This window comes from Elaeis guineensis, chromosome 5 (assembly GCF_000442705.2).
Source record: "Elaeis guineensis isolate ETL-2024a chromosome 5, EG11, whole genome shotgun sequence".
Lineage (NCBI taxonomy): Eukaryota > Viridiplantae > Streptophyta > Magnoliopsida > Arecales > Arecaceae > Elaeis > Elaeis guineensis.
In genome coordinates this window covers 80,028,900-80,055,277 of record NC_025997.2, presented here as the reverse complement: position 1 = coordinate 80,055,277, position 26,378 = coordinate 80,028,900, and positions in this window count along the sequence as shown.

Here is a 26,378-nt window from a genome sequence, read left to right as displayed (position 1 = left end):
AGATATATTGTGATCTCTATCATAATATCATCGAAACTCTTTTTGATAGGTTGGAACAATTCCAACTCTATCCTTTAAGGATCATCGATCATCAAGACGATGCTCAATGAGTCCCACAATCTACTAGTGACACCTAGCAGTATGTAATGACAATCTAGTAGAATAAAAGTGTATATCCCTAGGTGCAATTATAGTATGATTCAATCCTTCTATCGTAAGTTCCGACTTGTTGGAGGTTATGGAGAACTCATCAGATCCCATCATCAATCATATGCTAGATTGGCTCGACTCAAGTTTATTTATGAATCCTATGGAAACTCTTTTCTAGTATTCATATTTACTTTTATCAAAGATTTTCTGAACTTAGTCTCACAAATTGCATAGGATTTCTCTTTTTCTATCAAGGTCAATAGATTTCATCTAGATGCATCCTACTCCAAATAGTAAACCTGAACCTACTGAAGTCAACATACACAGTAAGGACTCGAATGGCTAGAGACTAAAAAAATATATAGCCAAACTTAGTAGCCTCGCTATGAATAGCCTATGATACCGTAGGTCAAAGGATCACTCACACTACTGCAGCATCGAGAAGATCACTGATAAGTGAATAGACATCCAAGTGATTTCTTATGTTAGTCATACTCAACATAAATTTTTCTCTAATAACTACCTGCACCGTCACCCCAGTGTCTCTATACTACAGATCCGAGACTCATCTGTCTACAATGGAGGTGAACCATGCATCGATCTCGAATGGATTGATCACTATTCTCGATGACGATCCTTTGATCGGAAGTATTTAGAAATTAACCACTAATTAATGTATGTCTCAAATTCTCAATATTTTAAGAATATATAAAAATTATTTTTAATAATTTTTAAGACAAATCATGGATACATAAATATGATTGGACTGAAAAAACTCTTTATTAATAATAAAAATATTATAAATACAAGATTAAGCTCTAAAATTATAAAATATGTCAGCCAATAATTAACTTCTAGGATATAAATCTAATAATAAAATTATCTAATCTATTGATTAAAATTATTTTAATCATTAAAAATAAAATCTAAAATCATAAAAAATTTGGATATGATCTAAAAAGTTAGTTTATGATTGATTTTATTTCGATTTATGTGGAATTTTTTAGATTTGAAACTCTTTGAAACCTACTGGCACGTAGACTGAGCCGACTCAATTTTGAACTGAGCCAACTCAGTCTTCTGATTTAGTCAGTCTAGTGCTAACTGAGTCAACTCACTTGCCTCCGACCGAACAGTAATACTTACTGTTCATTATCAGTTGGTCGATCAAGTAGCAGACTTAGTCGACCCACTGAATTGAGCTGGCTCAATCCAGAGATGAGCCGATCCAGTTTTAGAATTAAAATTTTTTATATAAATCAGTTATAAATTATTTACAAAATTAAAAATTGAAATTGATTCAAACATAAATAGCAAATCTATGTAAATTTTACACTTAATTAGAAATTAAGGATGAAATCAATTAGATCTAGAATTGTAAATTAAAGATCTAATGACACATAAAAAACATGGGGTTATGGGTTAGCTTGATCAGATCCTCTTAATTGGATTAGACCTATGGTTAGAATCAAATGGGCTAAATAGAAAAATTGATTAAATCTAACTAAAAATTAAATTAGATTAAATCAAGATTTCTTTAGGACCAATATAATAGTTATAGTTGGTCATAGTCCATATCTTTGATTAGACCAAGTTGGATCTCGATCGTGGCTCAGTGGTCGAGCTCGAATCTTTAGGCAAATCAAATTGAAACTGATGAACCAATTGGTATCTAAGATAAGTTTAGTAGTGTGGATCGATGGTCATTAATTGAGAGCTACTTGCATAAATTGAGTCTATGGTGAGTTAATAGCATATCCCTCCTACTGTCTCACTTACTTAGCCAGTGTGGCCAATCAGCTTTAGATTTGATTTTTCATTGATTTGTACTAATCCATACTGCATAGGTTGATCAGTATAACTGATTTAGGTCTGTGGATCGGGTTCAATCTAGTCTTCTTTAGTTTGATTTGGTAAAGTCAGTGGGAGGATTAGGATTAGTTGGTCACTCTTTTCTTTCTTTTCAAATAATTTAATCAAATCTTCTAAATTATTAGGTCCCTAAAAATGAAATAGTTATGATGATAACTAGATCATAGCCTCCCATTAAGTTGGGTGATAATGAGTCTATTAGTTTGATAATCATTGAAGGCCCATAGGCTTGGTGCTTATCTGATATTGAAATTATCATTCATAATATGATGGCTCAGTCGTGTCTCTTTGATGGGTGGTCAGGTTGGCTGACCAAAGTCAGACCTAATCATTTGTTAGTTAGATAGGTTGAGTATGGTCATATTAATTGTTGGATCTAATCAGATCTTTTAGTGGAAGCCAAAGCCTACTGATTAGATTTCAAGAGCAAAATTAATTACTAGAAGTTGTTTAAAAAAATAATTGGTTAAAAATCTACTTATAGATGCATATAGGTGGGCCAACCAAAGTCGGACCCATGTGCAACCTATGAGGATTCTAGTAGCTAAGGAATTAGTGTAATTTCTCAAATTAGAGGTAGAGACTACCGATTCATAAAATTAGTGGGAGAGTCCATGTCTTTAGGCTTAATAATTCATATACTAATTAGATTTTTTTGATTTTCTTTTTATGTAATTATGGCCACCACCTTATTGGTCTGATCAGTGTTGGATAGTGACAAATTGATAGGAACCAATTTTGATAGCTGGTATCAAAAATTGAAGATAGTCCTGGAGCATGAGTAGATCTTGTACGTGCTGATAGATCCGACACTAGAGGAGCCTGCCTTGAATGCATGTGGTGCAGTATGAGACACTTATCATAATTGGATCAATGACCACACCACAGTGCATTGTATTATGTGAGCTACGATGAATGATGAGTTCAGTCACAAGTTCGAGGATGCTCAGCCAAAGAATATGTTGTAAATATTGAATGAATCTTTTGGCACTTTCGATGATATTGAGTGACACAAGACTAGTTGTGTCATCTTCAATACTCAAATGAGAGAGGGGACATCGATCACGATCATGTATTGTATATGATTGAACAGATCGAGCACCTGAGCAAGCTCGACTTTCTTTGGCATGAATAGCTTAGAAAAGATGTATTTCTGAATTCTCTATCAAAGTTTTATCTTCCTTTTCTCAATCATTATAGAATGATGGAGCCTGTAGTCAATTATCATGGTTTACTGTGGTTGCTCAGACTTTTGAGAAAGATCACCAGCTCCATAAGGAAATGATGAATGTAGTGGAAAGATCCTCAGTGAGGCATCATCCCTTTAAGAAAAAAAATAAAAATAAAAAGGTGAAATATGCTAGGGGTCAGACCAAGAAGTCCAAGTTCAAGTTTAGAGTCAGGCAAAGTACTTCTACTATAAGAAGTAGGGTCATTGAAAAAGAAATTATCCTCAATACATAGTTTTTCTAGTGTTAGAAAATGTATCCTAAAACCAATCATTTGACGATTGTGCTAATTATAAATATATATGAATTGATCAATAATAAAAGTTATTTGATCTTTTTTTATCACAAGGTTACATCTTCTAATAAACTCTTATATTGTGATAAAGTTTTTAAGACTACTTTGATTGATAAAGAAAGATTTATCACGTAGTTCTTAAAATTGGTTCGCGATCAAACAATACGCTATTACTAGGACGATAGCAATATTAAGTGTAAGTCGTTGTGTGCCATATGCATTGATTGTCCTCGTAATCAAATGATATGGAGACACTAGTATGATATGCAGATGAGATGTACAAGTACATCATCACCGAACGTGACCAACTGCGGAGCACTCTGCTGTCAAGGGTAGCTCACGAAGGGTATGGGTATAAGTGTTCTTCTGATCTGAGATCACTACGATGACTTGCAAGTAACTCACTATACTTTGATATTGAACTAACTGAATTTTTAATTCAAGACAGAAGGTTTTTAGATACAGTCAAGTACTTGTTAAGCTAGTGCATGAGTCAAGATGGGATTGATCCCTCTGAATTAGTAGGAGTTAATGTATCAATATATTTCAATTTAGCAAAACTTGAGCTAAGATAATCTATGTGATGGATTTGAAAAAGATTAAAATACAATGTGGATGACTTATCTAGAATTGATAGTTAAATCTTAGATCATCCTCGAGCATTAGGGTCAAAGGGATAGATATACGATGACCATACGTTAATAGGTTCTTGAATGTTGCTTTGCCTTCATTCGACCTATTCGAATATTGGCTCACCATTGTTAGATGTTTCATCGATTGGTTTAAAAAGTTATTTCTGTGTTACTGACTTAGGTTCGAACCTATGAGGTCACACTCAAAAGAAGTTTCTGATCGATCATGTGGCTGATCAACGATTGAGAATCGTTAAAGGGCTTAATCATCAATTTGATTGATGGTTAACCTTATGCAAAAATTATAACAAATTAATTCATCAAATATTAGTGAAATAATGAAAGATTAATTAATAATTAGATTATTAATTAATTTAATTTAATTATCTAAAAAAATTAAATTAAATTTAATTAAATTAGATTCAATTAGATTTGATCCAATTAGGTTATGAGCTGATCTAATCGCTAAGGGAGAATTATCCCTGATTTGATCAGAATTTTGGTTCAATCAATTTCTAATTTGATTGAGATTTGATTAAAAATTTATGAATCTAATTAGATTGTATTTCATATATTTTATTTTAGCTAAATCAGATGTGATTTCGTTTGGATTCAAATATAAAAATTAAGAGTCCTTATTGGAATAGGACTCTTCTCCCCATGTGCCTCCCACTTTGATGCCATATATCTCCATGCACAAAATTATTTTGTATGAGATTTTTTCACAAAAAATAAGATTTGTCCTTCTCTATCTCACAACCAAATCTAATTTGGTTTTAATAAAAGAAAGATTTTAAAATTAGATTTTAAAATATTTCTTATCAGGAGAATCTATTCTTATCCAAATCAATCTCTCCATGCTTGCTTATTTTTTTCTCCTTATATGTATGATATTTTGACGAGATTTTTTGAGGAAGATTAGTTGGAGAACTAAATTATTGTAGAAAAATATGGGAAGGGGTGTCCCATATTTTTTTGGGCATGGTTTGGCATGAAATCATGAGAGGAGGTGACATCTTATGGTAGAGTCCAAGGTCCTTAGGACTCTTCACCCAACTTATTACATGCCTATAAAAAGGGGGTTTGTTTCTCTCTTTTATGTATGTAAGAGGCCAGAGAAAAGGGGTTTCATAGTGAGAAGTCCTTGGGCATGGGTTCATGGAGTGAAAAGAGAAAGAAAGTCCTTTCTCTTGGTGTGTGTGCAAAAATCTGAATTTTAGGTTTTTGATCTTAAGGGTTTGGGAAGAGAGAATAAATTAGAAAAATTTGATTTTTTTCTCCATATTACTTTCACCTCTTCATCTCCTCTAGAAGTATATTATTAATCTATGAAAAGATTTTAAAAATTTGAAGAAGGGATCCAGATCAGCCAAGAAGAAGGTCTTCACGCAAGCTAGTACTCTCAAGAAGATCGATCAGATCGGGGCTTCAAGTAGATTTTTTGTAGAGATCGGATGCATGTACGGCTATGAGCAACCAGTGAGAACCCTCTCTACCATGTCTCTCAGCAGCAGTGATTGTCAACCCGTACAAAGGTATTAAGTTCTGAACTCAGATTAGAAGTAAATGTGATCTATTGCTCACATGCATGCATGCTAATTTTATCTTCAGTATTTTTTATATTTTATATGCAACATATCATATCATAGATCACAGAGTAGGTTAATTTAATGATTAAATTATATATATATTAAATTACTTTAATTAATCTAATTATTTTTTATTATAATTTATTTAAAAAAATTTTAAAATACATGTACGAAATTGCCTACGTTCGCCAATAGTGGTATCAAAGCAAGATTCATTATGACATGATTTATATGCATATCAAATCTGAAATTTAATTTTATTTAGATCTGATATGTGATATTTAGATCTGAATTTAATAAATGATGGATCACACAAACTGATATAAGATTATCCTGTTGTAAAATTTATCTCTTATAGTGAAAAGGTTGTCCTAGTTTGTGCTGATCGTTGATAAAATCTGATTTTATGTCATGCATATGATATTTATGATCTAATTTAGATGTGATCTAAGATTATAATCAGATCTAATATAATTTAGATTAGATCTAAATTCTTGCATATATGATATGTGATTAGATTAGATGATCTGATTAGCAAGTACTTGGATTGGATTGATCACCAGACCATCCGATCATAGGAGCAAGAAGGGTTTAAATGCTCTCTCTTTCCATTCGAAGGGGTGCCCTTATGATGTGTAGGGGTGCCATGTGATTAGATCCTATGAAAAAGAATATGAAAGGAAGAACTTATTTTTTTGCAAAATCTTAGATCTTAAAACTCTAAGTTTGTTGTATGTGATACAAAGTTGTATGAAAAATAAAATATCTAATCTATACAATTAAAATTATTTTAGTCATGACAAAATAAAATTTCAAATCATAAAAGTTTTAGATATGATTTAAAAGTATTATAATTGATTTTATTTTAGTGTTATACAAAAATTTTCAGATCTAAAACTCTTTAAATCGTGCTCACACAATTACTAAGCTAACTCAGTTTTGAATTGAGTTGACTCAGTCCATATGTGTAGCAGGCTCAATGTTGATTGAATCAACCCAATTTCAGAATAAAAGATCTTTACATAAAATTTATTATAAATTATTTATAAAATAAAAAGGTTAAAATTATTTCAAACCTAAACTTAAACCCATGTTAATGCTGAAACTTAATTGAGAATTAAGTGTAGAATCAATTAGATCTAGAATTATGATTTAAGATCTAATGACATTGCATAAAATATAGGGATATGGGTTAGCTCAAATCAGATCCTTTTAATTAGATTAGACCTAAGGTTAGAATCAAAGAGTTAATGGACTATGCAAAAAAATTGATTAAATCTAATCAAATATTGAATTAGATTAAATCAAAATTTTTCTAAAACCAATACAATAGTTGCAGATGGTCAAGTCCATATCTTTGATTAGACCAAATGGACCTTGATTATGGCTCATTGGTTGAACCCAAATTATTAGGTTGGTCAAATCAAAACTAATTAACCAATTGGTATCTAAGGTAAGTTTGGTATTTCGATCGATGGTTTTTAATTGAAAGTGGCTTACCTGACTATTTCGATGGTGTCTAAAGCAAGCTTAGCAGACCCTCCCACCGATCTCACTTATCTGATCAATTTGATGGATTATGTCTTGATTAGATTACTAAGTAATTTGAGTTGACCAGTGTGATTGATCAGTGTGATTGATCTATGTGCCAGTTCAACCAGCATGACCTTAATCCAATTCAATGACTTGATGAAGTCAGTGAGAGGATTGTGGTTTATTGGTTGATCTCTTCTCTTCTCTTGACTCATAAATTAAATCTTTTAAATTATTAGATCCCTAAAATGATCTAGTTATGGGGATAACTAGATTATAGCCTCTCATTAAGTTGGGTGATAATGGGTTAATTAGTATTGTTGGGTATAAAATACCCACGGTCGAAGTTCTCAACAGGATTAGCCCTTGCGGACTCCGCCCAGACTCCTACGGGAGCCGGGCTCCGCCCACGACTTCGACTCCGAGAGGACTCCGCCCGGACTCCTACGGGAGCCAGGCTTCGCCCATGACTTCGACTCCGAGAGGACTCCGCCTGGACTCCTACGAGAGCCGGGCTTCGCCCACGACTTCGACTCCGAGAGGACTCCACCCGGACTCCGCTCGGACTCCTACGGGAGCCGGGCTCCGCCCACGACTTCGACTCCGAGAAGACTCCACCCGGACTCCTACGGGAGCCGAGCTTCGCCCACGACTTTGACTCCGAGAGGACTCCACCCGGACTCCTACGGGAGCCGGGCTCCACCCACAACTTTGACTCTGAGAGGACTCCGTCCGGACTCCTACGGGAGCTGGGCTTCGCCCACAACTTCGACTCCGAGAGGACTCCGCCCGGACTCCTACGGGAGCCAGGCTCCGCCCACGACTTTGACTCCGAGAGGACTTTGTCCAGGCTCCTACGGGAGTCGGACTCCATCCTCAACATCAACTGCTAGTACGCCTTGTCCAGACTCCTACGGGGGCCGGATTTCGCCTTTGACTTTAATTACAGGAGGACTTCATCTCGACTCCTATGGGAGCCGAACTTCGTCCTCGACTCGACCGACTGCGAGTGGATTTCGTCCAGGCTCCTATGGAAGCCAGACTCCATCTTCTATTCCGACTACGGGAAGACCTCGCCCGGACTCCTACGGGAGCCGGGCTCCATTACCAACTCCAATCGAACTTCAGCCGACGAGTCTGGACCACCTGGCAGGCCACAATAACGGACAACACTGCTCCACTCTCTGTGGCGGGCCCTAAGCAGCTCCATTACTCCCTGACAGGCCGTATTAACGGCCATGATTCTGCTCCACTCCCTGCGGTGGATCCTGTGCGATTCCACCACCCCCAGATGAGTCACGACAGCAGACGCCGCTCCACTCCCCGTAACTGATCCCACGTGGCGAACCACGACGATAGCCACGACCCCACTCCACTACTCTCCGCAATAAATTCCTCCTGACTCTGGACGGCCCACTACCAGACGGTTACAGGCATCGCTATCAATCTGTTGCCCTCTCCGTCTATAAAAGGAAAACCCCAAATACGTTATTCTATAAGCTCTTAATTTTTACCTAAAAACTCTGCTAAATTCTCCATTCGAGCACTCCATTCTTGTTGAGGCAGAGAACTGACTTGAGCGTCGGAGGGTCTTGCCGGAGCAACCCCACCTCCGGTTTAGACTTTCTTTGCAGGTCCCGACGGCGACCGCGACTCCCTCGACTCCAGCTTCTCTAGCGCAAGCGGATTTTTGCACCAACAGGATTGGCGCTAGAAGGAGGGCCTGAACCTTCGCAGTACCCTTATTCTTAAAGGAGCGCTCAACGGATCCACCTCCGGTCATCTTATCCGGCACCCACTCCTCCTTTCCCCCACTGGATCTTCACCTGATGCCTTCTCGCGAGACATTCGCACAACTACTCACGGCTTCCGCAGCCATATCTCGGACCCCGATCTCGCCCCTGGTTTCCCAGGCCCCGCATCCTCCGGCTATGGTCGCCGGCATGGGGTGGCCGGATGATCGGCCTCTGACGGATTCCGTTAACACCATCTCGAGAGGATCCCAGCGGGAAACAACCAACATACCGGCTGTATCCCCCAAGCGGCAAAAGGTTGAAGAACCCATAACCTTTACCGAAGAAGACACCCAGGGAGTTCAATTTCCTCATAATGACGTGGTTGTAATTTCCTTGAATATAGCAAATTACGACATCCGTCGCATTCTTGTCGACAATGGAAGTTCGGCCGACATCTTGTTCTACGACGCCTTTTCAAGAATGTCCACTCTTAACGATCATCTGAGGCCGATTAGCTCCCCCTTAGTAGGGTTTACCGACGATGCCGTTCCGATGGAAGGGATGATAACTTTGACTGTGGTCGTGGATCAATATCCAAAGCAATCCAGGGCTCTGTTGAATTTCTTGGTGGTGAAGGCGCCATCCGCCTATAATGCAATCCTCGGCCGACCTGGCCTCAATGCTCTCCGAGCTGTCGTATCAACCTACCATTTGAAGTTGAAGTTCCCTACCAACCAGGGGATCGGAGAGGTCTGGGGAGACCAAGCCCTGGCCAGACACTACTACAACATCGCCTTGCAAAGAAGCGATCAATTTGACCCCTGTCCCGTCGATGGACTAGATGCTCATGATGACCTCACCGAAGAGAGAGGCACCCCAATCGAAGATCTGGTATCGATCCCTTTGAATGATGGGAACGTGGAGCATGTAGCGCTAATCGGCTCCAACCTGGGGGAGGAGGTGCGGACGCATCTCATTGATTTTCTACGAAGAAATGCGGATGTTTTCGCTTAAGTTCCAGCGGACATGCCAGGGATTGACACAGAAGTCATGGAGCATCATCTGGCCATCGATCCAAAGCATCGACCAACGAAAGAAAAAATTCGGAGTCATGCCCCGGAGAGGCAGAAGGCGATAGTCGAGGAAGTGGATAAACTCCTCAAGGCCGGATTCATTAAGGAAGTCAATTATCCTGATTGGATTTTCAATGTTGTCCTGATCAAAAAAGCAAACGACAAGTGGAGGATGTGCATAGACTTCAAAAAGCTAAATAAGGCTTGTCCAAAGGATAGCTACCCCCTTCCCAGAATCGACCAACTGGTGGATGCGACCTCAGGCCATGAGCTCCTCACCTTTATGGACGCGTTCTCTGGCTATAATCAAATTAGAATGGCGTCGGAAGACGAAGAGAAGACAGCTTTCATCACTAATCGTGGCCTTTACTGTTACAGGGTCATGCCTTTCGGCCTCAAGAATGAGGGCGCAACCTACCAACGGTTGGTGAACAAAATCTTCAAAGAGCAGATCGGTCGAAACATGGAGGTCTACGTGGACGATATGCTCGTAAAAAGCAAGTCTTCCAGAAATCATGTCGCCGACCTCGAGGAGACCTTCGACGCTCTTTGAAAATATAGAATGAAGTTGAACCCCACTAAATGCGCTTTCGGAGTAACCTCAGGAAAGTTCCTGGGCTTCATGGTATCAGGGCGTGGGATCGAGGCCAATCCAGAGAAAATTCATGCCATCCAGGAGATGGCCGTCCCAAAGTCGATCAAAGAGGTTCAGCGCCTCACGGGGAGGATAGCGGCCCTTAATCGCTTCGTTGCAAGGTCGGCCGAACGGTGCTTGCCCTTCTTTCAAACCCTTAAGCAGTCGAAGAACTTCTGTTGGACCTCTGAGTGCGAACAGGCGTTCGAAGAGTTAAGAAGCTACCTTGGCTCACCTCCGCTGTTGGCAAAGCCTGAACCTGGGGAAGAACTATTTTTATACCTAGCGGTCTCTCCCATGGCCCTTGCGGCCGTCCTTGTCAAAGAAGAAGCGAAAGTCCAGCGACCAGTCTACTACGTTAGCCGCATGCTGAGGGACGCCGAGACCAGGTACACCAAATTAGAAAAACTGACTTACGCCTTGTTGATTGCAGCTCGGAGGCTCCGACCCTACTTTCAAGGGCACACCGTGACGCTACTCACCAATCAACCGATCAAAGCGGTCTTGCACCGGGCGGACACCTCTGGGAGAATGGCAAAATGGGCGATCGAGCTCACGACATTCGACATCAACTACCGACCCAGACCAGCAGTGAGGGCCCAAATACTAGCAGATTTTGTAGTAGAGTGCACCATCCCAGAGGAGGCTGAACCTGAGCAAAGCAAAGTTGACGACCTGAAGTCTCAACCGAACACCCCCAACGAAGAGGCTAATCCCTCCGATCGCTTTTGGACCCTCTATGTGGACGGATCTTCCAACTGAAGGAACCAGATCTAGGATTTCAGGGTTAGATCTTGAAATTTTTTCAAGATCATACAGCGGAAGACTAAAATAAATCAAAATTTATTTTTTAAAACTAGAGAATTCCTAGATCTAAGATCCTATTATATGATTATTACATGGAATTAAATCAGAAATTAAAATATATAAATATAGCATGAACTACATGTTGATCATATCAACATGTTTTTATACTAGCTACATCTAATGTATGTATTAAATAATAGATCAGATCTATTACCTTGCAAGTTAGACGCTCTAACCTCGCTGATCCGGGCTTAAGGATGATGTTGCAAGCCGCACACGCATCCGACCTCTAGGAGTCATCCACACGAGCCCACGAATCTCGATCAGAAGTCCTGCTTCAGAAAATCAGCACAGTATGCTAATACTACGCTGATCCTTCTTTGATGGTTGATCAGGTGCCTCCTTCTTCTTGATTTGGACTCTTCCAAAGATGAAAAGTAGAAGGAGGAGTTTCAGATCTGAGACACTCTCAGAAAACTCAAGATGGAGGGAGGAAAGATATGAAAACAAAAACCCTAGAAGAAGACTCTCTTCTTCTTCACGTTTTTCTCTCTAAACGCCCTAACTTGTGTCTTTTATATCTCCACGACCCAAAGGTATTTATCTCTGATTTTTGGATGGCAGAAATGTCTCTCAAATATATATCTCCCCCAAAAATTTCACAAAAAAACTCATCTTATATAAAGAGATATGATAGAGTCCTTGTCTAGGTCAAACACCTAGTCAAGGCTTATCCAAACATGGCAAGTTAAGGGACGCCCAACTCTTGAGCATCTCCTCCATATTTTCATGAATGGATCACCAGCAAAGGGTTCACAATGTAAACCCTAAAGGCCACGAAAATTCTAAAAAAAATTTGGATAAATTCGGTGCAAAATTGAAAGAGTTTTGGATTTCTAAAACTCTATCTCATAGAATTCGAAATCCAAACTTATTCCTTTTAGATTTGATCCAAACCACCTTCCATGTAAGAAAGAAGAGAGGAGACCTTTTGTGAACGTGGGAGAGATCTGGGAGAGGGCTTTTGTCGCACAAAATAAGTGGAGATTGGCGTTGAATAAGAGAGAGGGCGTGGAGAAGGCTTATGTGGCGCAAGGTGGAATCCTAGTCCTACTAGGATTCTGTCTCATGACTTGTTTTAATTTGGTTTCCCAAACCAAATCAAATCAAAATTAGATCAACCCAATTAAAATAGGTCTTAACCTAATTAAGAACTTAATTTAATCAAATTAAATTATATTTAAATCTGATTTAATTTTTTAATCAAATTAGAAATTAGATTGATCCAAGTCCTAGTTGAACTAGGACTAGTTTTTCCTTGCACTTGGCTTATCCAATAAACCAATTGGACTTGATCCAATCAAGCCCAAACCAAATCTAATTAAATTATATTTAATTAGACTTAATCTCAGCCCATTGGCTCAATCAAATTAAGCCAATTAGCAATCAAATTGCTAATCGATCCTCCTACAACACTTGTACTGGGTTAAATGTCAATCGTATTGATCATTTAACCCTAGAACGATTCTTAATCGTTGATCAACCATCCGATCAGATCATGAACTCTAATATGTGTGACCTCATAGGTCCGAACCTAAACCAGTAGCATAGGAATAAATTTTTATACCAATCGAAGTGACCATCTAGCAATGGTACCCGACGACCGGATAGGTCGAATGTGTAGAACAACATCCTTAGAACCCATGCGGATATAGTTTTCATATAATTCATCCCCTTGACCAAAATGATCATAGGACACCCCAGAGTTTAACTGTCAACTCTGATCAGGTTGTCCACATTGTATTTCAAAATATCAAATCCATCTGATGGATTACCCTGGCCAAGGTTTTGCTAAATTGAAATACAGCGACTCATTCTTCTCCAACTCTTGGAGTGGTCAATCCCATCTCGATCACACTCTGACTTCGCAAGTACTTGACTGTACCCAGAAGCCTTCCGTCTCTGAATTAGAAATTCAGTTAGTCCAGTACCAAAGCACAGAGAGTTGCTTGCAAGTCACTGAGGTGATCTCAAGTCTAAGGGACACTTATACCTATATCCCATCAGAGACATTCTCGACAGCAGAATACTCTGGAGTTGGTCACGTTCAATGATGATGTACCCTTACATCTCACCTGTATGCCATACCAGTGTCTCCACACTCTTTGGTTAAGAGGACAACCAACCCATATGGCCTACAGTGACCTATGCTCGATAGAAGCTGTCGTCCTTATTAACAGCCTATCATTTGGTCGTGAACAGTTTTAAGGACTAATCGATAAATCCTCTCTTTATCGAATCTAAATAGTCCTAAGGACTTCATCATAACAACGGAGTTCATTAGAAGATGAAAGCTTATGATGAAGATGCCAAATATATTTTATTTATTAACAAATCAATTACAATACTTGGTTGCTCAACCGTCAACAGCTTGACGATTGGCTTTTTGGGACACATTTTCCAACAACTCCCACTTGTCCTAAAGCCACTCGGCACAGTATCTAATACCCATCTTCGACTTGTGGTTGTCAAACTCCTTTATTGCCAGGGCTCTAGTGAAGGGGTCGGCTAGGTTCTCATTTCAGTCGATCTTCTGAAGGTCGACGTCACCTCGATCCATGATCTCTCGGACCAGGTGGAAGCGGTGCAAGATGTGCTTCGTCCGCTGATGTGCTTTGGGTTCCTTCACCTGAGCTATGGTACCAGTGCTGTCGCAGTAGAGCAGGACTGGACCATCGAAGGAGGATGCTACTCCGAGCTCATTGATGAATTTTCTCAGCCACACAGCTTCCTTCGCGGCATCCGATGCTGCGATGTACTCCGCTTCACAAACAGAGTCCGCCACAGTATGCTGCTTGGAACTCTTCCAGCAGATGGCTCCACCATTCAGAGTAAAGATATAACCCGACACACTCCTGCTGTCATCATGGTCAGATTGAAAGCTGGAGTCTGTGAACCCCACAAGTTTCAGATCTGACTCGCCATAAACCAACCATTGGTCCTTAGTATTTCTCAAATACTTAAGGATGGCTTTAACCACTTTCCAGTGATCTTCTCTAGGATCAGATTGGTATCTACTCACTACTCCTAGTGAGTATGCCACATCTGGTCTTGTACATGTCATGGCGTACATGATAGATCCCACAGTTGAAGCATATGGAACTCTACTCATACGCTCTCTCTCTTCAAGAGTTGTCGGATAATCCTTCTTAGAGAGAGAAATTCCATGGCCTATCGGTAGATAGCCCTTCTTGGAATTTTTCATGCTGAACCTTTTCAGCACAGTGTCTATGTACATGGACTGGGATAACCCAAGCATCCTTTTAGATCTATCCCTATAGATCTTCATCCCTAGGATGTAGGATGCTTCACCCAAGTCCTTCATGGAGAACTGTGATGACAACCAAACTTTTATTCCCTGTAGTGCGGGGATGTCATTCCCAATTAAGAGAATGTCATCCACGTACAAGACAAGGAATACCACAACTGGACCATTTGCCCATTTATAGATGCAGGGATCTTCTCCATTCTTAATGAAGCCATACGTTTTGATCACCTTATCAAAACGCATGTTCCAACTCCGAGAAGCTTGCTTCAATCCATAAATGGATCTCTGAAGCTTGCACACCTTGGACTCATCTGTGGATGTAAACCCCTCAGGTTGTATCATATACACCTCTTCGGTCAGCTCTCCATTCAGAAAAGCTGTCTTTACATCCATCTGCCAGATCTCATAATCTAGATGGGCAGCTATTGCAAGCATTATCCGAATAGATTTGAGCATTGCCACAGGAGAAAATGTCTCGTCATAGTCAATACCATAACGTTGACGATACCCCTTGGCAACCAGACGGGCTTTATAGGTCTCCACCTTTCCGTCTGCGCCCCTCTTCCTTTTGAAGACCCATTTACACCCAATGGGTTTAACCCCTTCAGGTGGGTCAACCAATGTCCATACATCGTTGACCTTCATGGACTCCATTTCGGATTTCATGGCTTCAAGCCATTTCTCGGAATCAGGTCTCTGCATTGCATCCATATAGGTGATCGGATCCTCATTATTCTCATCAAGTTCGATGGGATCACCGTCCCGGACCAAGAAACCGTAGTATCTGTCCGGTTGATGTGGTACTCTACCAGATCGCCTTAATGGTGCAGGTACATTGGGCTCCGGATATGATCTAATCATATCAGACTCAGGTTCAGCTATTGGTGTCGGTACTTCTACCTGTGGAACTTCATCAAGTTCAATCTTAGAGGCAACGATTCCTTCACCAAGGAACTCCTTTTCTAAAAAGATTGCCTTAAGGCTGACGAACACCTTTTATTCATCAGCATGGTAGAAAAAAATATCCTTTTGTCTCTTTGGGGTACCCTATGAATGAGCATTTGTCAGACCTAGGTCCAAGTTTGTCTGTGACTAATTGTTTGATATAGGTCGGGCACCCCCAGACCCTAAGGTGTGAAAGTGCTGGCTTACATCCCGTCCATATCTCATATGGAGTCTTAATTATAGACTTACTTGAAATCCTATTTAACAGATAACAGGCCGATTCGAGTGCATATCCCTAGAAGGATATCAGCAAGCTAGCAAAAACCCATCATGGATCGGACCATGTCTAACAAAGTCTGATTCCTCCTTTTAGACACACCATTATGCTGTGGTGTTCCTGGAGGAGTCCATTGGGAGAGAATCCCATTCTCTCCTAGATATGTGAGAAATTCATTAGAAAGGTATTCTTCTCCTCGATCAGATCGAAGAGTTTTAATACTCTTCTCAGTTTGTTTTTCTACTTCACTTCGGAATCGTTTGAACATTTCAAATGAATCCGACTTATGTTTCATCAGATAGACATATCCATATCGGGATAGGTCATCCGTGAAAGTTATGAAGTAAAAATATCCACCTCTAGCACTGGTGCTCATGGGTCCGCATACATCAGTATGTACTAGGCCCAAGAGCTCAGTAGCTCTCTCACCTTTTCTAGTAAAAGGTGACTTGGTCATTTTACCAAGAAGACAGGACTCACAGGTTGGAAGTGATTCACAATCACTGACTTCGAGGATTCCCTCTTGAGTCAACCTATTTATTCTGTTCTTGTTTATATGACCTAGCCTACAGTGCCATAAGTAGATATCTGACATACTATCTAATCTAGGGTGTTTGCCAGTTGAATAGACTCTTATCAGGCTTGATCTTTTTGGTCTAGCTCTGCACTGATGTCCCAGTCTGAACTTGCACCTTCTTCACTTTCTTCTTCTTGTTCTTCTTCCCTTTCTCAAAGGATCGAGAACCAGAAGACGAACCTCCCACTGAGTTCACCGACTCCTTGTAAAGTTGGTGATCCTTCTCAAAGTTCTGAAGCAACCCCAGTTTCCCGTGGTAGTTCTCTTCAGGCTTTGTCATTCTATAATGAGTGAGGAATGGAAGATAAGACTTGGGTAGCAAGTTCAGTATTGCATCTTTCCCAAGCTACTCATGCAAGGAAAAGCCGAGCTTGCTCAATCATTCCATCAGCTCGATCATGTACAATACATGATCGGTGACAGAGGCACTATCCTGCATTTTGGCATTGAAGATGGCACAACTAGTCTTGTGCCTCTCGACGTCATCGGATGTGCCAAAGGCATCCTCCAACACTTGAAGCATGTCCTTTGACTGAGCCATTTCGAATCTGTGACTGAACTCGTCGCTCATGATAGCCAGCATGATACAGCGCACCGTGGTCCGATCACTGAGCCACTTCTGGTAAGTGTCTATGATTGTTCCACGTGCATTGACAGCTGGCTCCTCAGGTGCAGGATCTATTATCACATATAGGATCCGTTCATGCTCCAGGACTATCTTCAACTTTCGGTACTAGCTACCGAAGTTGGGTCCCACCAACTTATCATTGTCCAACAATGATCGGGGCGATAGGGAAGTGGCCATATTTGCACAAAGGAGAACCATAACCTAATTAGTAATTGATTCATTAAATCTAAAGATTTGGACTTTAATCAAAAGGTTTCTCCCACTATTTTATTCGAATTGGTAGCCTCTACCTTCAATTCGAGGAATTACCCTAATTCCTTAGCGGGTACTAGAATCCACTTAGACTGTACACAAGCCCAACTTTGGTTGGCCAACCCATGTACATCTAAGGGTAGGTTCATAACCAATTGTTTCTCTAAATAATTTCTAGTAATTTTAATTTTGCCCCAGAAACCTAATCAGTAGGCTTTGGCCTCCACTGTAAGGATCCAGTTAGGTCCAACCATTAACATGATCATACTTGGTGTATCTAACCAATGAATGATTAAGCCCAACTTTGGTTGGCTCACCTAACCACCATTAGAGAGACACTTCCAAATCATCATATGATGAGTGATAATTCCATTAGTCAACAAGCACCAGGCCTTTGGGTCTGCAATGATTATTGAGTTAATGGACTCATTATCAAACACCTTAATGGGAGGCTATGACTCAGTTATCTCCATAACTTTATCATTTTAAGGACCTAATAATTTTAGAAGATTTAAATAATATAGAGGATGAGGTCAGATGAACAAGCTTATCATGATCCTCCCACTGGCTTCACCAAGTCAGCTTAAGGGAGACCATTAAAAGGGCTGGTCTAGGAGCACCTAAATCAGTCACACTGATTTACCTAGCTGACATGGGTCAGCTCGAATAGTCAAGTGATCCGATCAAAACATAATTTCACCAAGAGGCCAGGTAAGTTCGATCAGTGGGAGGGTCTGCCAAAGCTTGCCTTAGACACCATCAGATATGGCCAGGTAAGCGGGCTCCCAATTAAAAACCATCGGTCTGGTTTACCTTAGACACCAACTAGTTTAATTAGTTTCGATTAGATCAACCTAACAGTTCGTGCTAGACCGCTTAGCCAAAAATCAAGTCCATTTGGTTCTCGTTAAAGATATGGACTTGACCAACTACAACTATTGTAATTGATCTAGAGAATCCTTGACCTAATCTAAGACAACAATTGATTAGATTTAGTCAATTCTCTAATTAAGTCCATCTTTAATCTAACCATAGGTCTAACCCAATTAATGGACTTAATTCCCACTAACCCATTAACCCAATGTGTTATGATTTGTGTCTTAGGTTCTTCAATTCACAATCTTAGAACCTAATCAAACAACTTCTTAATTCTTAATTAAGTTTTGGGCTGAGGGTTGGGTTTGGCTTTTCAAAAAATAATTTTCATATTTGTAAAACAATTTTACAATATGATTCTATCAATCATATTGCATATTTGATTCATAATCAAGATGCAAGTGAAATAAACATGAAACTACTTTAGATCTAATCTAAACAGGTTCATGTAATTGAAACAATTTCAACTTTAAATAATTTCTTTGCATAAAAATTATTAACAAAGAGATTTTATTTCAGATTTAAACATCTTTTAAATCTAATAAATCATAAATTTAATCTAGATCATATCTAACAAATTTATGATTAAAGATAGATCTACACAAACTAGGACAACCTTTGCACTGTAAGGGGTAAACCTTACAGCAGGACAACCTTGCAGTTTGTGATTGATCTAAAATTTTAATTTCAGATTTAATAATCAGAATATAAATTAGATCTAATCTAAAAAATAATCTAAGCATGTATAAATAATCATGTAATAAAGAACCTAGGCTCTGATACCAATTGAAGGAACCAGATCTAGGATTTCAGGGTTAGATCTTGAAACATTTTCAAGATCATACAGCGGAAGACTAAACTAAATCAAAATTTATTTTTTAAAACTAGAGAATTCCTAGATCTAAGATCCTATTATATGATTATTACATAAAATTAAATCAAAAATTAAAATATATAAATATAGCATGAACTACATGTTGATCATATCAACATGTTTTTATACTAGCTACATCTAATGTATGTATTAAATAATAGATCAGATCTATTACCTTGCAAGTTAGATGCTCTAACCTCACTGATCCGGGCTTAAGGATGATGTTGCAAGCCGCACACGCATCCGGCCTCTAGGAGTCGTCCACACGAGCCCACGAATCTCGATCAGAAGTCCTGCTTCAGGAAATCAGCACAGTATGCTAGTACTGCGCTGATCCTTCTTTGATGGTTGATCAGGTGCCTCCTTCTTCTTGATTTGGACTCTTCCAAAGATGAAAAGTAGAAGGAGGAGTTTTAGATCTGAGACACTCTCAGAAAAATCAAGATGGAGGGAGGAAAGATATGAAAACAAAAACCCTAGAAGAAGACCCTCTTCTTCTTCACATTTTTCTCTCTAAATGCCCTAACTTGCATCTTTTATATCTCCACGACCCAAATATATTACTCTCTGATTTTTGGATGGCAGAAAGGTCTCTCAAATATCTATCTCCTCCAAAAATTTCACAAAGAAACTCATCTTATATAAAGAGATATGATAGAGTCCTTGTCTAGGTCAAACACCTAGTCAAGGCTTATCCAAACATGGCAAGTTAAGGGACGCCCAACTCTTGAGCATCTCTTCCATATTTTCGTGAATGGATCACCAGCAAAGGGTTCACAATGTAAACCCTAAAGGCCACAAAAATTCCAAAAAAAAATTGGATAAATTCGGTGCAAAATTGAAAGAGTTTTGGATTTCTAAAACTCTATCTCATAGAATTCAAAATCCAAACTTATTCCTTTTAGATTTGATCCAAACCACCTTCCATGTAAGAAAGAAAAGAGGAGACCTTTTGTGAACGTGGGAGAGATCTGCGAGAGGGCTTTTGTCGCACAAAATAAGTGGAGATTGACGTTGAATAAGAGAGAGGGCGTGGAGAAGGCTTATGTGGCGCAAGGTGGAATCCTAGTCCTACTAGGATTCTGTCTCATGACTTGTTTTAATTTGATTTCCCAAACCAAATCAAATCAAAATTAGATCAACCCAATTAAAATAGGTCTTAACTCAATTAAGAACCTAATTTAATCAGATTAAATTATATTTAAATCTGATTTAATTTTTTAATCAAATTAGAAATTAGATTGACCCAAGTCCTAGTTGAACTAGGACTAGTTTTTCCTTGCACTTGGCTTATCCAATAAACCAATTGGACTTGATCCAATCAAGCTCAAACTAAATCTAATTAAATTATATTTAATTAGACTTAATCTCAGCCCATTGGCTTAATCAAATTAAGCCAATTAGCAATCAAATTGCTAATCGATCCTTCTGCAACACTTGTACTGGGTTAAATGTCAATCGTATTGATCATTTAACCCTAGAATGATTCTTAATCGTTGATCAACCATCCGATCGGATCATGAACTCTAATGTGTGTGACCTCATGGGTCCGAACCTAAGCCAGTAGTATAGGAATAAATTTCTATACCAATCGAAGTGACCATCTAGCAATGGTACCCGACGACCGGATAGGTCGAATGTGTAGAACAACATCCTTAGAACCCATGCGGATATAGTTTTCATATAATTCATCCCCTTGACCAAAATGATCATAGGACACCCCAGAGTTTAACTGTCAACTCTGATCAGGTTGTCCACATTGTATTTCAAAATATCAAATCCATCTGATGGATTACCCTGGCCAAGATTTTGCTAAATTGAAATACAGCGACTCATTCTTCTCCAACTCTTGGAGTGGTCAATCCCATCTCGATCACACTCTGACTTCGCAAGTACTTGACTGTGCCCAGAAGCCTTCCGTCCCTGAATTAGAAATTCAGTTAGTCTAGTACCAAAGCACAGTGAGTTGCTTGAAAGTCACTGAGGTGATCTCAAGTCTAAGGGACACTTATATCTATATCCCATCAGAGACATTCTCGACAGCAGAATGCTCTGGAATTGGTCACGTTCAATGACGATGTACCCTTACATCTCACCTGTATGCCATACCAGTATCTCCACACTCTTTGGTTAAGAGGACAACCAACCCATATGGCCTACAGTGACCTATGCTCGATAGAAGCTGTCATCCTTATTAACAGCCTATCATTTGGTCGTGAACAGTTTTAAGGACTAATCGATAAATCCTCTCTTTATCGAATCTAAATAGTCCTAAGGACTTCATCATAACAACGGAGTTCATTAGAAGATGAAAGCTTATGATGAAGATGCCAAATATATTTTATTTATTAACAAATCAATTACAATACTTGGTTGCTCAACCGTCAACAGCTTGACGATTGACTTTTTGGGACACATTTTCCAACACCAACATGTCGGGCGCAGGCGCAGGCCTGATCTTGGTCAGTCCAGAGGGAGTCATCGCGGAGTATGCTCTGCGTTTCGAGTTCCCTGCAACAAACAATAGAGCGGAATATGAAGCTCTGATCGCAGGACTAAGGATCGCCAAAGAGCTGGGAATAGGTCAACTCTGGGTACACAGTGACTCCCAACTGGTGGTGGGACAAGTCAGCGGGAGTTATGAAGCGTGGGAGGACAGTATGGCCAAATACCTTGAGAAAGTAAAGGAGCTTACCCCCGCCTTTAGCAACTTCAACATTAGGCAGATTCCAAGGTTGGAGAATACCAGAGCTGACCTTCTCTCCAAGCTGGCAACGTTGGCTCCGGCCGAGTTGCCCAAAGGCGTTCTCTTTGAAGTTCTGAAGCACTCGAGTACAGAAGAGTCACGGCCTGTGATGGAGATTGACCATGAACCCTGCTGGATCGACCCACTGATAATCTATCTCAGAGATGGAGTCCTCCCCCAGGATGCGAAAGAAGCTCGAAAGCTCCAAAATCAAGCCTCCAGATACCTCCTTTATGAGGGCAAATTGTACAAGAGATCATACACTTTACCCCTCTTAAAATATCTCCGGCCCTCGGAAGCTGACTACGCCTTGTGGGAAGTACATGAAGGAATTTGCGAAAACCATTTGGGGGCTAGATCCTTATCCCACAAGTTGCTCCACCAAGGATATTACTGGCCAACGATGCATCATGATTCGATCGAATATGTCAAAAAGTGTGATCGATGCCAGAGATACGCCAACGTCCAAAGACAGCCCGCCACCGAGCTCACACCCTTGAGTGCCCCATGGCCTTTTGCACAATGGGGGATGGATATCCTTGGCTCCTTTCCCATGGCGTCTGGGCAAAGGAAGTTCCTCCTTGTAGCGATCGACTACTTCACCAAATGGGTTGAAGCCGAACCACTAGCGAAAATCACAGAAGCAAAAGTGCAAGATTTCATCTGGAAGTCGATCGTGTGTAGGTTCGGTCTGCCTAGAACCCTAATCACTGATAATGGACGGTAATTTGCGAGAGCAAAATTCACCAAATTCTGTGAAGATCTAAACATCTCCCACAACTTCACATCAGTAGCCCATCCCCAGGCGAACGGCGAAGCTGAGGTGACTAACAGAACCCTTTTGTAGGGGATTAAGACAAGGCTTGAAAAAGCGAAGGAAACTTGGACGGACGAGCTTTATCATGTGCTGTGGACATATCGAACTACCCATAGGCTACCTACGGGGGAGACCCCCTTTGCTTTAGCCTTCGGTACGGAATCCGTCATCCCAATCGAGCTTAAACTCCCGTCGGCATGAGTCGTGGCATTCGACGAACATCAAAATTCATAAAATCTTAGAGCCAACCTCGACCTGCTGGAAGAAAGATGGGAGATTGCTTAGGTTCGAATGGCAGTCTACAGACAGAAAGTTGCTCGATATTACAACGCCCAGGTCAAGAACAAAGCCTTTAAAGCAGGAGATCTAGTGCTTCGACGAGCTGCTGTCTCGCAACCTCAGGACCGGGGGAAACTTGCCCCAAACTGGGAAGGACCGTATAAAGTCAAAGAAGTAGTCCGGCCAGGAACTTATTATCTTAAGGAACTCGGAGGAGCCGACCTTCCGCGACCGTGGAGCTCGAAAAACTTACGGGTGTACTACCAATAACTTCATTTTAATTGAAAGTTGCATACCTGTATGTCTTTGAACAATTCGCACAAACTGTGTCAGAAATGAAGGGGAAACGTCGTCCCGACAAAGTCGAAAGCCCGGTTCCATTTAGACCGGATGGGGGGAGAGGCCCTGCAACGCCCATATGCGCCCCCACAGCCCTGTTAGGGACAGGAGGAGAACCTCGCCCTAACTTGAGCAAAGTCGAAGGTCCGGTTCCATTTAGACTGGATGGGGGGAGAGGCCCTGCAACGCCCATATGCGCCCCCACAGCCCTGTTAGGGACAGGAGGAGAACCTCGTCCTAACTTGAGCAAAGTCGAAGTCCCGGTTCCATTTAGACCGGATGGGGGGAGAAGCCCTGCAACGCCCATATGCGCCCCCACAGCCCTGTTAGGGACAGGAGGAGAACCTCGCCCTAGCTTGAGCAAAGTCGAAGGCCCGGTTCCATTTAGATCGGATGGGGGGAGAGGCCCTGCAACGCCCATATGCGCCCCCACAGCCCTGTTAGGGACAGGAGGAGAACCTCGCCCTAACTTGAGCAAAGTCGAAGGCCCGGATCCATTTAGACCGGATGGGGGGAGAGGCCCTGCAACGCCCATATGCGCCCCCACAGCCCTGCTAAGAACAGAAGGAGAACCTCACCCTAGCTCGAGCAAAGCCGAAGGCCCGGACTCCTACGGGAGCCGGGCTCCATCCGCGACTTCTACTGCAAGAAGGCCCCCACCCGGACTCCTACGGGAGCCGGGCTCCGTCGCCAACTCCAACCGCCGGTAAGATCTGTCCGGACTCCTACGGGAGCCAGACTTCGCACCTAACTTTAATTACAGGAGGACTCCGTCCGGACTCCTATGGGAGCCAGGCTCCGCCTGCAACATCAACTCTGAGAGGACTCTGCCCGGACTCCTACGGGAGCCGGGCTCCGCCCATGACTCCAACCTCAAGGGGGACTCCGCCCGAACTCCTACGGGAGCCGGGCTCCGTCGCCAACTTCAACCGTCGGTAAGATCCGTCCGGACTCCTACGGGAGCCAGACTTCGCACCTAACTTCAATTGCAGGGGGACTCCTCCCGGACTCCTACGGGAGTCGGGCTCCGCCCACAACTCCAACTTCAAGAGGGACTCTCCGCCTGGACTCCTAAGGGAGCCGGACTTCGCCACCAACTTCAAGAGCTAGTGTTCTTCGTCTAGACTCCCACGGGAGCCAAACTTCGCCTCGACTTCAGTGGAGAAAAACTCCAAGCGAAAAGGAAAAAGGAAGGCAATGGACTACAACAGCAATGATTGGAAAACAAACAGCGGTCAAGGTGCAGAAAACCCTGTCACAGCAATGATTGGGGCTCCCATCGGGAGTCCCAGCTTTCAAAGAAGCTTTCGACGCAAAATAGGACAACTTACTCAGGGTGACAGAAGCTCGGACCCCCGAACTCAAGCCCCAAGGGGGACCCCAAGCCCGGATGGCCCCGGGCGAGCCTGCGGCCATTGACGGAAAAGATGGGTTGGTGCAATGGCAACCGGGTACCTTCGAACGGCATAAAAATCGAAAAAGAGCTCGGCAAATGACAATCCAACACGAATAAAAGGGACCACCAGTGACCTTAGGATGACGTAAAAAAAAAAAAAAAAAAAAGAAGAGAAAAGGAAAAAAAAGAAAAGGAGGAAGAGAGAAGAAAGAAGAATAAAGAAGTTCGACAGACAACTACTCGATGCAAGATGCGGACGAGGTAACAGGATCTCCTTTTCATTTTTCAACTAACAAGATGTACGTTACAAGACCCGGTGGGCCAGGAAAAAAAAAATATACATCATTGCAAGTCTCGCGAACACGGTTTGGAAAGGATACACCGGAGGCCGCTTCAAGCTGCAAACTTCTCTTCCCATTTCTGTCCTTCCCAGCCGCGTTGTCCAGTGCGTGTGACGGGCCCATCGGCTTTCGCCCCGCTTTGTTTCGCTCCACCTTCGAAGTCCCAACCTTAGGGGGAAAAGGATGGGATAGATTCCCGGGGGCGGTAGGGGCAACGGCAGCGGCGACGAAGACCTGTTTCAAGAAGAATCGGAGTCACCCCGGGGGCAGCGGTGGCACCAGAGATATGCGTCATCACCGAATGCTCCGTGACAGCCACCGTCCAAAATGCTCCGGCAAGGTCGGCATGCGCTACTTTCACCATCCCCGCAACAAGTTTCACTGCCCCACCGTCGACGTCGACCGCTTCTGGTCCCTCGACCCCAACGACATCAAGGATCCTGCCACAGCTTATGACGACAGCTCTGCCCTCTTGACCGGTATCACCCCATCTTGCTACTCCAAAATTCTCGGGTAGAATGCCTTTACCGACGGCCCCCATTATTAAACCCCTGTTGTCGAAGGAATTCTTCCTCGAGCCCCCTTCGAAATGATGGGGACCCTCAGCGGCCGCTCGATGGCCGGAGAACTCACCGACCGCTGTTCTTCTCCTTGCCTTCCTCCAAGCCCTTGACATCCCCTTGAGGATGGCCTCTGGGGTGGAGGACATGATGGGGAAACCCCTTGGAGAGGAATAGGGGGGCTGAAGACGGCAAGGACCGACGCGGAGGACGCTCGGAGTTGGCAGGGGCACCAAGGAAGTGGCTGAGTAGCTAGGCCCTCAGATGAAAGAAAGGTGCCGTCCTTTTGGCAGAATGAAGCCCTAAAAGAAGGGTAGGGGGTTTAAATAGGCAGCGGATCTTAGCGCAATTATGGCGGCGGGTGTCCCTAGGCCAACCGATGCTTGCCGCGTGTCCCACTCGCCGCTATCGAGGATTGACTGTTCGCAAATTTCCATAGCGCGACGCTTGGGCTCGCATTTCGATGGAAGTTTCGAAAAGACTCCTCAGGTCGCCCTAACCGAAAAAAGGTCTCTGGCGTGTGCACATTAAATGCCGACATATCCAAGGATGGTTGTGCGCAGGATTCGAGGGGACAACTTCGGCCATGCCAA